The 12081-nt window shown below is 43.6% G+C and overlaps 1 protein-coding gene and 1 pseudogene across 1 annotated transcript in view; both read right to left on the bottom strand.

The window, feature by feature from the left end:
• LOC125540669 (protein CYTOSOLIC ABA RECEPTOR KINASE 2-like) overlaps positions 1-12081 on the bottom strand; it is a 62527-nt gene that overhangs the window by 11300 nt on the left and 39146 nt on the right. The gene's annotated exons all lie outside the window — the stretch shown is intronic.
• LOC125534746 (GDSL esterase/lipase At5g45910-like) lies at positions 5022-6542 on the bottom strand (annotated as a pseudogene).

Genomic DNA, 12081 nt, shown 5'->3' with positions numbered 1-12081 from the left:
TGAATTTTTTTCTCGATCTATAATCACCCCCTCATCACTGCTCAATTTAATCTCTAACTTCTGAGTTCTATTCCCCCTTGTTTCCAAGTCTGCACTTGTTTTCCTGACAATAGTAAGCTGTCAATCCTATTAACCCTTAGGAGTTGAACTTGAGCATGAAGTCACACGTTATACTATTTGAGTTTGAAACTATTATTCTTAAAATCAATAATTACTTAGTAACAATAATTTTTCTTGAATAAGTAGTTTGACCACAGTTTGACCAGATTTTACCAAAATTCAAAAAAACTGAAATAATTATTTAGTAACACTAATATTCTTGAATAATTACTTAGTTACACTAATATTTCTTGAATAAGTAGTTTGACCAGATTTAGCCAAAATTCAAAAAAACTGAAATTTGAGCATAAATTTTTTCGTTTTTAGAATTTGAGGATTCTAAAACTTTGCAAAACGGCCTACGGATGCGGATTTTCGTGATGAACATTTTGATATATTATACTTTTTTCAACATCGTATGCAAAAGATATAGTCATTTTACTTTTTCATCACACTTTTTTGCAAAACATGTCCAAATTTAAGTTTTAAAATTTTCCTAACTAGTAGATGTAGTAACATAACTACATCTCGGATTCTAATTTTTGAAGTTTTTATCATTTTCTTTTGTTTTTCTTCAAAACTGAAATGGCGATACACTGGGGGGGGGGGTAGAGTTTGAACCCCTTAAGTTCCGGTTGGTGTCTCAAACCCGGACTAAAGGTCTAATCTTTAGTCCCGGTTTGAGTCACGAACCGGGACCAGAGGGAATCGCACCATTTAGTCCCGATTCGTGTCTCAAACCGGGACCAATGCCTTCCCAACGCCCTAGCAGCTCGAACCGGGACTAATGCTCACATTAATCCTGGTTCGTAATGCAACCAGGACTAAAGGGTGCATTGAGCTTGGACCAAAGCCCTGTTTTCTACTAGTGACATATCTAATACAATATGTAAAATTTGTAAAGCTGTAATGAAAATAGTTGAGATCAAGTTAGGCAAGCACCTTCTTGCAATGGATGTATTTTCTCACTTACGAGAATTATCAATTGCATATTAAATATACTGTGATAGCCTATATTCATGCACTTTTTTTGCTAAACAATTCATGATCAATGCTGGATTTTTTTAAGGAAGCCACTTGAACTTAGTTTGAGTTCTTATGGTGTTGAATGAGTCAACAAGTAATGTTTTGCGTGGCTTTTATAAACTGACACGATGTTTCTTATTTCCAACTTAAACAAAAAAGGGTTCCGTTTAGATTGTTCCAATCGGTTTTTATCCCATTGTGTAATCGGCTCAAGTGATAATAGTATCTTCATGTTGTTCTCGCAATCATTTCCTTTCTCAGATTGCTGATCTACGATCTTGTTCTTCCACATTTCTCATGATCGTTTTAAAACCAAGAGGTACTAGCACTAAGATAGGATGGCGGTTGCTTCCCTTGTCCCTTGTTGCTGTCCTACTAGCACTATGATAGGAAGGTAGTTACGACCCTTGTCCCTTGGTGCAATCACTGGCTAACTTAATTAGAACACGAGTTAGTGGATTTGTCATAAGAGTGAGGGTTGAGAGTGAGCGGGATGGGGGTTCGGATTGGCCCTTTCAGTTATGGCGGTCTGAGCGGAATAATTTCCCTAGTTTGAATATGTGGAACATTACATTTCATTAGAGATGGCTTCGGCTTGAGCGAGAAATGTCCTGCTACAGACCATGTGTTGGAGATAGCATGACAGATAGTTCGGACAACCACATTTCTCCTCCACATATGGGCTGAATTTGAGCCCGGACCATCTAGATGGTTGGATTTTGGGGAGCCTGCTAGGCACCCATTTGATTTTATTTTTTGAAAAGGGCATATGGACGATGCATGCAGCCATAGGAACCCATTTGATGTCCGAACATGCTCGAACATACGAGGGGCAAATGAGCTTGAACCTTGGAGGCGATCTTAATAATTTGTTGATTTATTTATATACGCATTGTGTAGCCCGTAGCAATGCACGGGCATTCTACTAGTATAAAAAGTTTCAAAAATGGACATTTGGTTTAGAATATAAACATCATTCAAAATATAAGTACAAAATAAAGTGCATGGCATTTGTGCCGGGAGAGACAATCATGCATGTGTCGGCCTCTCCATCCTCTCTCTCACTCTCTCTCTCCCCTGTCTCCCTCTCTGTCGACAAAAGCTGCATGGCACACATGTATTTCGGTACGATGTGTCAGTGCATGTCAGTCCCGTCAGTTGTATTTACCATGTCAGATGTCACAGATCTTGATGAGATTGATGGACAATGGATTGTCAACCGATAGCTGCCGGTTTTGGTAAATTACTTATTCGTGTCGCGCCTTGGCTCAAAACCCTTACGGATCGCCTCCGTTGACTCCACTGCTACAGGAACAAACTTTCTAGACTGACACGCTAAATGCTCTAGACCGTCTTGCCTTCCATGTATGTTCTTAAGTTCACTATCGTGTCCCTAGGCGCCATGCGTGTTGGTGGAGTCGGGAAGGCGATGGTCCCAGGGGATCTCGGCGGTGACTATCCCGCTACTGGTGTTGGGGCAGCATGGTGGCCAGCCGCGGCGTCCAATCTTGGTGGCTCAAGGCTTCACCTACCCAATCCGTTCTGCTGCAGGTGGTGGCGGCTCGCTGGCTCGTCAGCAACCTTGTATGATGATAGATTCATGTCCAAGGTCTCCCTGCCCAGTGACCAACAAGACATGGGCTTCGAATAACCCATCACTCTGAAATTCCCATGTATTTCAACTAGAGTATGGTTTTCTTTAGGTCGAGCTACACGGTGCCTATTATCTTAGCCACTCATTTCTGCATCATGATCCATGTAAGGAGATTTATCTTTTTTTTGTTTCTCTCAAACGAAACAACGTATAAAGTTAAAACTTTGCAGGACAGCAAAACATTCTAACTATGATGTGGGATAAAACTGTTGGATTTTTTCAAGCATGATGAACGCTTGAAATGTATTTTTTAATCACAAAAAATCATTTTGTATATTTACGTCGGACGAAAAAGTCTGGATGTTTTTTCAGACATTGAAGTTCTAAAGTTTGTTTGACCTGCAAAGTTTGATGTCGAAATGTTGTTTCATTTGAGAGAAACAAAAAAGAGAATTTTTCATATAGTAAGTTAGTTGGAGTGCACGGATCTCAAAGCAATGTTGGAGTGGTAAATAAGTGGTTACATGTAGCTCGACCACCACATGAACTTTCTGATTTCAACTCCATGGCTAGTAGTTAAGAATTATATAGATTTCTACTATGAAAAAAAAATTGACAACGAGTCTTTCCAAGATGTTTCAATTAATATTTCATTCTTTAACAAAATTTCGTGGACAACAATATTTACACCAATTTCAGTCATGTTCCAAACACCATTCATACTCATTTAAAATATGTTTCAATAAATTTCACTTTTTCCAATACATTTCAGTGAATGTACATTAATACCAATGGATTTCAAACATGCTTCATACATGTACCAAACATATCTTACAAATTCCTTAGAGCTTCCTCTTTCATTCAATCCACATAAATCGAGCGGTCACATTTCACAAGATCCACATACTTAATTATTGACATAGCGATACATGACTTGTATTTTGTAATTGATGAAGACTACCATCTATACTATTGCTTTGATTACTTGTGGAGGAAGAGAACAGATTGATCATTAATTAGATCAGTGTTGTGCAGCGGAGAAGCATCAAGAATTGTGCTACACAAATCAGTCGACTGCAATCCAAGCAGTGGATGAAATACAGTAGCATCTTAATTAAAATGGATGATACTTTTTCTAGGAATAAAATTGTACCATAAGTTAGTGTTTTGAAACACCGGATGATACTCATGTAACACAAAACTGGATGACCCTCCAACTTCATGGCTTCGGATAGCAAATTACTTGGCAGCGCCATTTACAAACTTTGAATTGGAAAAAATATTCACATCAACATATTCCTTCTGCTCCTTCTGATTGTTTAACTCCACACCCCTCTGCTGTTGGGCATCCAAGAGAGAATTCACATCACCATACGAACTGTCATAGTTCTCCTGTAGTTTCTTCTTCTCCTCCTCTTTCTTTGACATCTCAAGTTGCCAACTACAGTTTCTAGCTCAGCAATCTTCACATCAAGATATTTCTTCTGCTCCTTTTGATTGTTTAACTCCACACCCTCTGCTACTGGGCATCCAAAAGAGCATTGACATCAGCATACAAACTGTCATAGTTCTCTTGTAGTTTCTTCTTCTCTTCTGTCAGGTTGTGAATTGCAAAGGAACTCTCTAGATTATCATTGATCCTAGCTGACTTAATCTTCTCATACATATCCCATAACTTGGCCAATGCCTTCTCCATTGAGTATGGCCATTGAAAATCAATTTATTGAACTACTCCATAGTTTATGCCTTCCTGTATAATAAGCAATAAAACAATAAATAATTATCTAAGTGAGTAGGATGAAGACCACTGTTAAGTGCCATACTTCATTGTATTTTCAAGACCATCAAACCAACAGGTTCAGGTATCTAATATGTGCAGCAAACAAATAGATACATATACAACACAATGAAAGGGAACACAGATTTTGCAAAAAAAAATATGTAACACAAAACTTAATGACCCTCCACCTTCATGGCTTCGGATAGCAAATTACTTAGCGACGCCATATACAAACTTTGAATTGGACAAAATATCTTTTGGCTAATTTTTTCGATAAAGGGTGAATTGTATTAACTCAAAAGGAAACTTCAAAAGGATACAAACTCAAAGAGCACACATCCGGCTCTGCATAGTTAGCATGCACACTAATATATACACACAAATAGCAAAGTCATATAAGACCAAAAATATGCATAGGCGAGGGGAAATTACACAAAGCGATCAGATCTGTTATCGGCAAACTACAACAACAATGACCATATCTTTCGGCTCACTTAGTTCGTCGTTCGCTGTTTTGTACCCCTAGATTTTGTGATGGCCTAGTCGACATGGCCCTCTGCACCCTGCTGCTTTCGGCTGACTCCTGTGGACGAGTTGATCTCGCCCAGCCAGACATCGGCAACGTGCCGGTTAGCCGCCTCCGTCAGGTGGGCGCCGTCCCAGTACAGCCGAGCAGACGGATCCGGGCACGTCGTCGCGGCTGCATCGCCGCATCTAAACGTGGAGGTGAATCGGTACCTTCCAGGCCCTCCACAGCACACCATAAGTACGTCCTCTTCAAAACCTGCAATCATCCATGAGCGTCAACCACCTTCCATTTATGATCACATTTTGTCTGTGTGCTAAGATTCTTTCAGTTGAGTTGGCGGCGCTAACCGAACTTGTGCGGCGATTCCACCATCTCCATGATTGGGCCGAAGAAATCGGCGTAGATGATCTTGACGTTGCGGTGGTTGGCCCGAAGCCTGGACAGCGCCGCCTGCAGCAGCGCGTTGTGGTACAGCCCCAGCTCGTTGTGTGCTGTCAGGCAGCCGGTTTTGGAGTCGTATGCTGCCCGTGGTGCGTCGGCGAACTTGGTCAGGATGGGCGGCGAGCATCCCGACGGGATCACGCCGGGAACCACCAGGCTTCTCGCTCCGTGCTTGATCAGCCTCTGTTGACACCAACAATTGGTTATCATCGGTGCTTGTGGTCTTGTGGAGCTTCACGACTAGCACGTAAAAGTAGTAGAGAGTACCTCGATGGCGGTGGAGATGGTGGCGACGATATCTGGAACGAAAGACCGCACTTCCTGCACCGTTTTCCGTTGGAACGAGAGGTGATAGTCGTTGACTCCGAACTCGCCCACCAAGAAGAGGGATCTGCCGAAAAATTTCTTGCACTCTGGATGCAATGCAAGATGCATATCATTTGTGTTCTCATCAAGCGTTGACTTGTGGTCTAATGCATGATAGATGCAGATGTAAACTCGGGCTGTGCGGCACAAGGAGGGCTTCATGGACTCGAACCACTCCAGCTGCACCCCTAGGCTGGTGTTGAATGGGAACTTGCTGGAGCCACCGGGGATGTCTCTCTCATGGAAGAAACCGGCGTCAAGGGCCGTGGCGGCTCCCACGGCGAAGTTGGCACCTCGGCGGAAGCTGCCGTTGTGAACCAGGGTGGGCGGCACATACGGCAGGCCCAGGTTTTCAGCTACACGATCCCACAAAAACAGTTATCGACAGGCGCGTTTTCCGGTGGCCGGCCGGTCGGAAATCTATGGAGGTGCACGCACGTACCGATGAAGTCGATGATGAGCCGCCCGTCCCCGTTGCGGCCGGTGTGGCGGCCGAAGAAGGTGGTGCCGTACGGAGGCCGCATGACGTGGTTGAACACGTTGTACCATCCGAAGACGACGGGGTTATTGCCCGTGTCGGTGAAGGAGTCGCCGAAGCTGAAGATGGACTTGTAGCGATGGCCGCCGGAGGGGGAAGAGATCGCCGGCTTGGACGACGAGAGGAGGAGGAGGAAGAAGAGCAAAGCGGCGCATACGAGGTTGTGCATCTTGACCGTTTAATGATGGACGGCCTTGAAACATGAGCAGAAGAGGACAGACGTAAATAAGACGATTTTCAGGTTGGCTTACAAGTAAACAAACAACTACTCTGCGTATCTATACGTGATTTTGGAGTTAAACTATGAGGGCTGCGTGCCTCTCGTCCCCCCAATGCCGCATCTTGTAGCTGGATCCACCGACTGGCACAACGTGGGCACAGTTCTAATCATCCACTCATGCGTTTGGAAAACTGGCCACTAGGAAGTTGCTTCAAAGGGTGCTTGACATGTGCATGATGGGGAAAAACAAAGTAATTATACGAAAAAGGTTTATTTACAAATAGTGCAATGCCTGGCAGTTCAAATCCTACTAATCAATCGATGTACATAAGGCCATCTCCAATGTCAGACTCTCAAACCACCCACAACCGCGCGGTCTAGACATATTTTGTCGTCCAATACGGGTCTGTATCGATTCATTTGACAGTCCGGATGCACTTTTCCCACAAACAAGATAGAAACTTTGGGATGGTGGAGCCGGGGGTGCAGGAGTTCGGATCGCTGCTACGCTCGCGTCTGACTAATCGAGCCCACGAAAAACCTCTTTCCCCTGCCCGCGTGCTTTCTTGCACGAAGCCAGCTACCCACATTCATGTCGGCCCAGAGCGGACTAGGCCGCTCATTAGAGTCGGCCGAGAGCGCCGCCCGATGTGCATGGATCCGTCTGCCCGCCTACCACCATTAAATCGGTGCATGTGCGGACGGACCTACTCCGGCTGCAGTGGCGGTGCCAAGATCAAAACCATGTGATGTCAAACTTCACTAATAAAAAAATTTAGATCATAAATAGGAATAAAAACATCGTACTTTATTACAAACCAACATATCTATGGCAGTAGTGCTTTGCGACGATGCATACAATGATATGTATGCATAATAGCATCAATACTAATAGACTGGAATACATTGGTTTCAACATAAGTTATGAGACAATGGTACAAGAAATCATCTCCTATTCTATTGCGCAAATCAGACTTGCAATATTTCATTGCTGAAAATGCTCTCTCAACTGTTGCCGTCGCCACCGGCAAGATCAATGCTAGCTTTACCAAAAGGAATACTAGAGGAAAGGTATTGTGCTTCTTTGTCTCAACTAGTTTTCTGCAAACATCACTATATCCCCTTTCAAATTGGAGAGTCTTGAATCATCATGAACATTTTCAAGAAAGTTATCAAGTTGGACACTAAGATCTTCAATCTTGCTTTCACTCCCAAAATCATCTGGATACAAACGAGCCATTGCTAACACTTTTTCTTTGTCAAAATTAGCAAACGAATCAGAAGGATCCAAAGAAGCCATCCCAAGAAGCAAGGTTGTGCTGCTTTCACTAAAGTGGTCATCAATATCTACATGTAACATACCAATAGCGGCGTACATCACACTTTGGTAGTAATTCTTATTTGATATGCCATCAGTCTGAACCTTACGCTTTGATTTTTATCCTTGGGGAATATGCATAGTATCCATATCAGAAAGTTCAATGCAAAAATCAGTAACCTTTTAATCATACCTTCCCAACCTTGGTTTCTCATTTCATGTAGCCTTCTTTTGGTTGTGTGAAGATATGACACAACATTCACAATGTCCTGATCCTTCCTTTGCAAAGCAACGCTTAGATCATTAGTAATCCCATGTATAGCCTTCATCAAGTGCATCATGAAAACAATGTCAAATGTGAATAGCATCCAGAACACCTTTTGCTTTAATCCTATCGAGAGCTTTGCTGGCGTTTTGTGCATTATCATCAACAACTTCAATTACCGAGGGGAACATAACAATCATATTCAAGAGAGCCTTCTTTTGGTTGTGTGAAGATATGACACAACATTCACAATGTCCTAATCCTTCCTTTGCAAAGCAACGCTTAGATCATTAGTAATCCCATGTATAGCCTTCATCAAGTGCATCATGAAAACAAAGTCAAATGTGAATAGCATCTAGAACACCTTTTGCTTTAATCCTATCGAGAGCTTTGCTGGCGTTTTGTGCATTATCATCAACAACTTCAATTACCGAGGGGAACATAACAATCATATTCAAGAGAGAGCTGAAATGAGAATGCCAACGAATATCCCCAACTCGTTTAAGTCCAAGTTCTTGATTCAAACTTCTACCAGTTTCAAGTTATCCATTATGCAGTGCCGTCTGAACTCTTTTTGCTTGTTTCACTCTAAGCATATCTCTGTTCTTAAAAGAATTTCCCACTGTGGAGAGAAGAACACTCATCCACTAAAAAAGCCATACCACATCTTCATGGTTTCTTGCAACTGCTACTAGTATCAGCTGAAGTTGATGAGCAAAACAATGGATGTATGAGCAGACCTAGAATCTTCCATTACTAAAGTTTTCAACCCATTCAAATGCCCTTGCATATTACTAGCTCCATCATAGCCTTCGCCACGAGTTCGAGAAGGGCTAAGGTTATGTTTTCTAAGCACTGCATAAATAGCTTGTTGGAGAGATTTTGAAGTTAAACTATGAGGGCTGCGTGCCTCTCGGTAGCTGGATCCACCGACTGGCACAAGGAGTCGCCAAAGCTGAAAATGGACTTGTAGCGATGGCCGCCGGAGGGGGGAGAGGTCGCCGACTTAGACCATGAAGAAGAGCAAAGCGGCGCATACGAGGTTGTGTTGGAACCCCAGCCCTTTCTCACACACGGCTAGAGGTAGAAGAAGACACAAGACACAAGAAATTCTGGGCTGGCGCACGAACGCCGCCACGGGCGCACGAACGCCCCAATCCTTTTCCTCTTTACAGTGGCTACATGGCTACCCTCGGCTCCACACCGGCGCAACAATCATTACAGAGGAGAGGGGTTTTATACCCTGTACGCACACACGACCCGGCCACAACTCCACACACGCACTAACTGCCTGAGCTTCCGGCCACTATTGCATCGTGATGCCTATCCACTAATGACTGAGCCCACTCACAGCTCTCCATGCGTAATGCTAGCTAACAAACCTCATCCAGCTAACTAACTGAAAATGACCCGGCATTATAGCCCTCGGAAGCATAGTGCCCACGCATGGACCAACATCCGCAAACTGACTCACCCGACGTGACATAGACGCACGCAACACACCTAGACGTGGTTTACTCCTAACAGGTTGTGCATCTTGACCGTTTAATGATGGACGGCCTTGAAACATGAGCAGGAGAAGACAGATGTAATTAAGACGATTTTCAGGTTGGCTTTCCAAGTAAACAAACAACTACTCTGCTTATCTACTAGTACTAGCTGATTTTGGAGTTAAACTATGAGGTCTCGCCCGCCAATGCCGCATCTTGTAGTTGGATCCACCGACTGGCACAACGTGGGCGCAGCAGCAGTGGTGCTGCTGGCCAATTTGTTTGTTGAACCGCAGTCCTAATCATCCACGGATGAGTTTGCCTATAGGAACAGAAAAAGAAATAGGATTAACGTGTTGTGTAGTGTTGAATACTATATGGTTGACCCTCAAAAAAAGAATACTATATGGTTGGAAAACCACAGAAATCTGCTTCAAAGAGTGTTTAAATTCACATGAAAAACAAAGTAATTGTTAAAAAAGAGGTTTGTTTAAAACTGTTGGAATTTGCACCTAGGCCTTTGGCCTAAAGCCCAAGTAAAATTCTGAAATTCTTTTGGCCTGAGTGGGACTAAAGTTTAGTATCACCCCGGAAGTTGAGTGAGAGTTGCACCTCTTTATAAGGTGAGGTCTTCCACCACATGTATAAGCATGAGAAGAGGAGACCTACACACACGCGCCTCGCTCGCCTCGCCTTGTCACGATGTGGCGCGCCGCACCGCGTGTTGCAGGAATGAGCCAAGCCGAGAACAAAGCTATGCACGTTGTCTATATTTTTGCTGCTCGCGAATTATTAATAAATCATTAATAAATAAATACTTGACTGTTGGTAGCGACGACTTCTTCCCCGACCTCGGCAATCTCTTCCTCAACGACATGGGCGACAACACCAATGACATGTATCTATTTTCAACACAAGAGACAAACGTGTGATGTTCACAATAGTTTGCTAATTGTCTACGAATGCTTACCCCCTTTCTTAAGCTTCCAAGCACATTTGTCATGAGATGATCCTTGGTGGAGAGCTTGGAAGCAACCTTGGCGGCACGACGCTCCAATTCCTCCTCGGGGGTGAGACGAGGAGTGGTCACTTGATCATCTTGAGTGTCGTCTTGAGCTTGTTCTCGTTCTCGTTGAAGCTCTTGATCTTGAGCTTGCTCGGAGGATGGAACTTGACCTTGGGCATGACTTGATGTTACAACACCATCTTGAGATTGATCTTGCCCTTGGTCTTGTTCATGAGGTTGAGGGCCCTCACTTTGTTCTTCAGAAGCGTGTGGGTCCTGGGTTGGTGAAGGTTCCACTTGAGTAGAACATTGTCCTTCTCCTTCGGTCACAAGGGGTTCCTCAATGGGTAGGATAAGACTAACACACATTCTTCTTATGGCTTGAGGAGGAATTTCATCACCTACATCACAAGTACCACTTTGCTCCACTTGAGAGCCGTTATTCTCATCAAACTCCACGTTACACATTTCCTCAATAAGTCCAGTGAACTTATTGAGAACACGGTAAGCATGAGAGTTTGTAGCATAACCAACAAATATGCCCTCATGAGCTCTAGCATCAAATTTAGACAAACGGACACCTTTCTTGAGAATGAAACACTTACACCCGAACACCCGGAAGTACTTGAGGTTGGGCTTGTTACCGGTGAGTATCTCATATGGAGTCTTGTTCAAGCCTTTGCGGAGGTAGAGCCGATTAGATGCATGGCACGCGGTGTTGATGGCTTCGGCCCAAAAGTTGTAGGGAGACTTGAACTCCGTCATCATGGTCCTTACCGCATCCATCAACGTCCGGTTCTTCCTCTCCGCTACACCATTTTGTTGAGGGGTATAGGGTGCGGAATATTGATGCTTGATTCCCTCATCACTCAAAAACTCATCCAAGGTGTAGTTCTTGAACTCGGAGCCGTTGTCGCTTCTTATTGTCAAGATCTTTGTATTATGCTGTCGTTGAGCTTCATTTGCGAAGTCGATGACGGTTTGTTGGGTCTCACTCTTCCTCTTGAAGAAATATACCCAAGTGTATCTTGAATAGTCATCTACAATCACCAAGCAATACTTTATACCCCCAAGACAATCAAAGGATGGAGGTCCAAAGAGATCCAAATGAAGGAGCTCCAAGGGCCTCTTCGAATAGATGATAGTCGTGGGAGGGTGAGCCTTCTCATGTAGCTTTCCTTCGATGCAAGCACTGCAAGCACGATCTTTGGCAAAACTAACATTTGTTAGTCCACGGACATGGCCCCCCTTGAGAAGACTTTGCAAAGATCTCATATTGACGTGGGCTAAACGGCGATGCCAAAGCCATCCCACATCAACTTTAGCCATTAGGCATGTCGCAGTCTTAGTGGGTCGCTCCAAAAAGTTAATCACATAGAGACCGTTCTCGACATGCCCAACAAAGGCTA

This window comes from Triticum urartu, chromosome 2A, assembly GCF_056163025.1.
Source record: "Triticum urartu cultivar PI428250 chromosome 2A, HENAU_Tu73, whole genome shotgun sequence".
NCBI classification, from domain to species: Eukaryota; Viridiplantae; Streptophyta; class Magnoliopsida; order Poales; family Poaceae; genus Triticum; species Triticum urartu.
The sequence above is the reverse complement of the archived record's forward strand: the minus strand, read 5'-3'. Positions and strand labels throughout refer to the sequence as shown.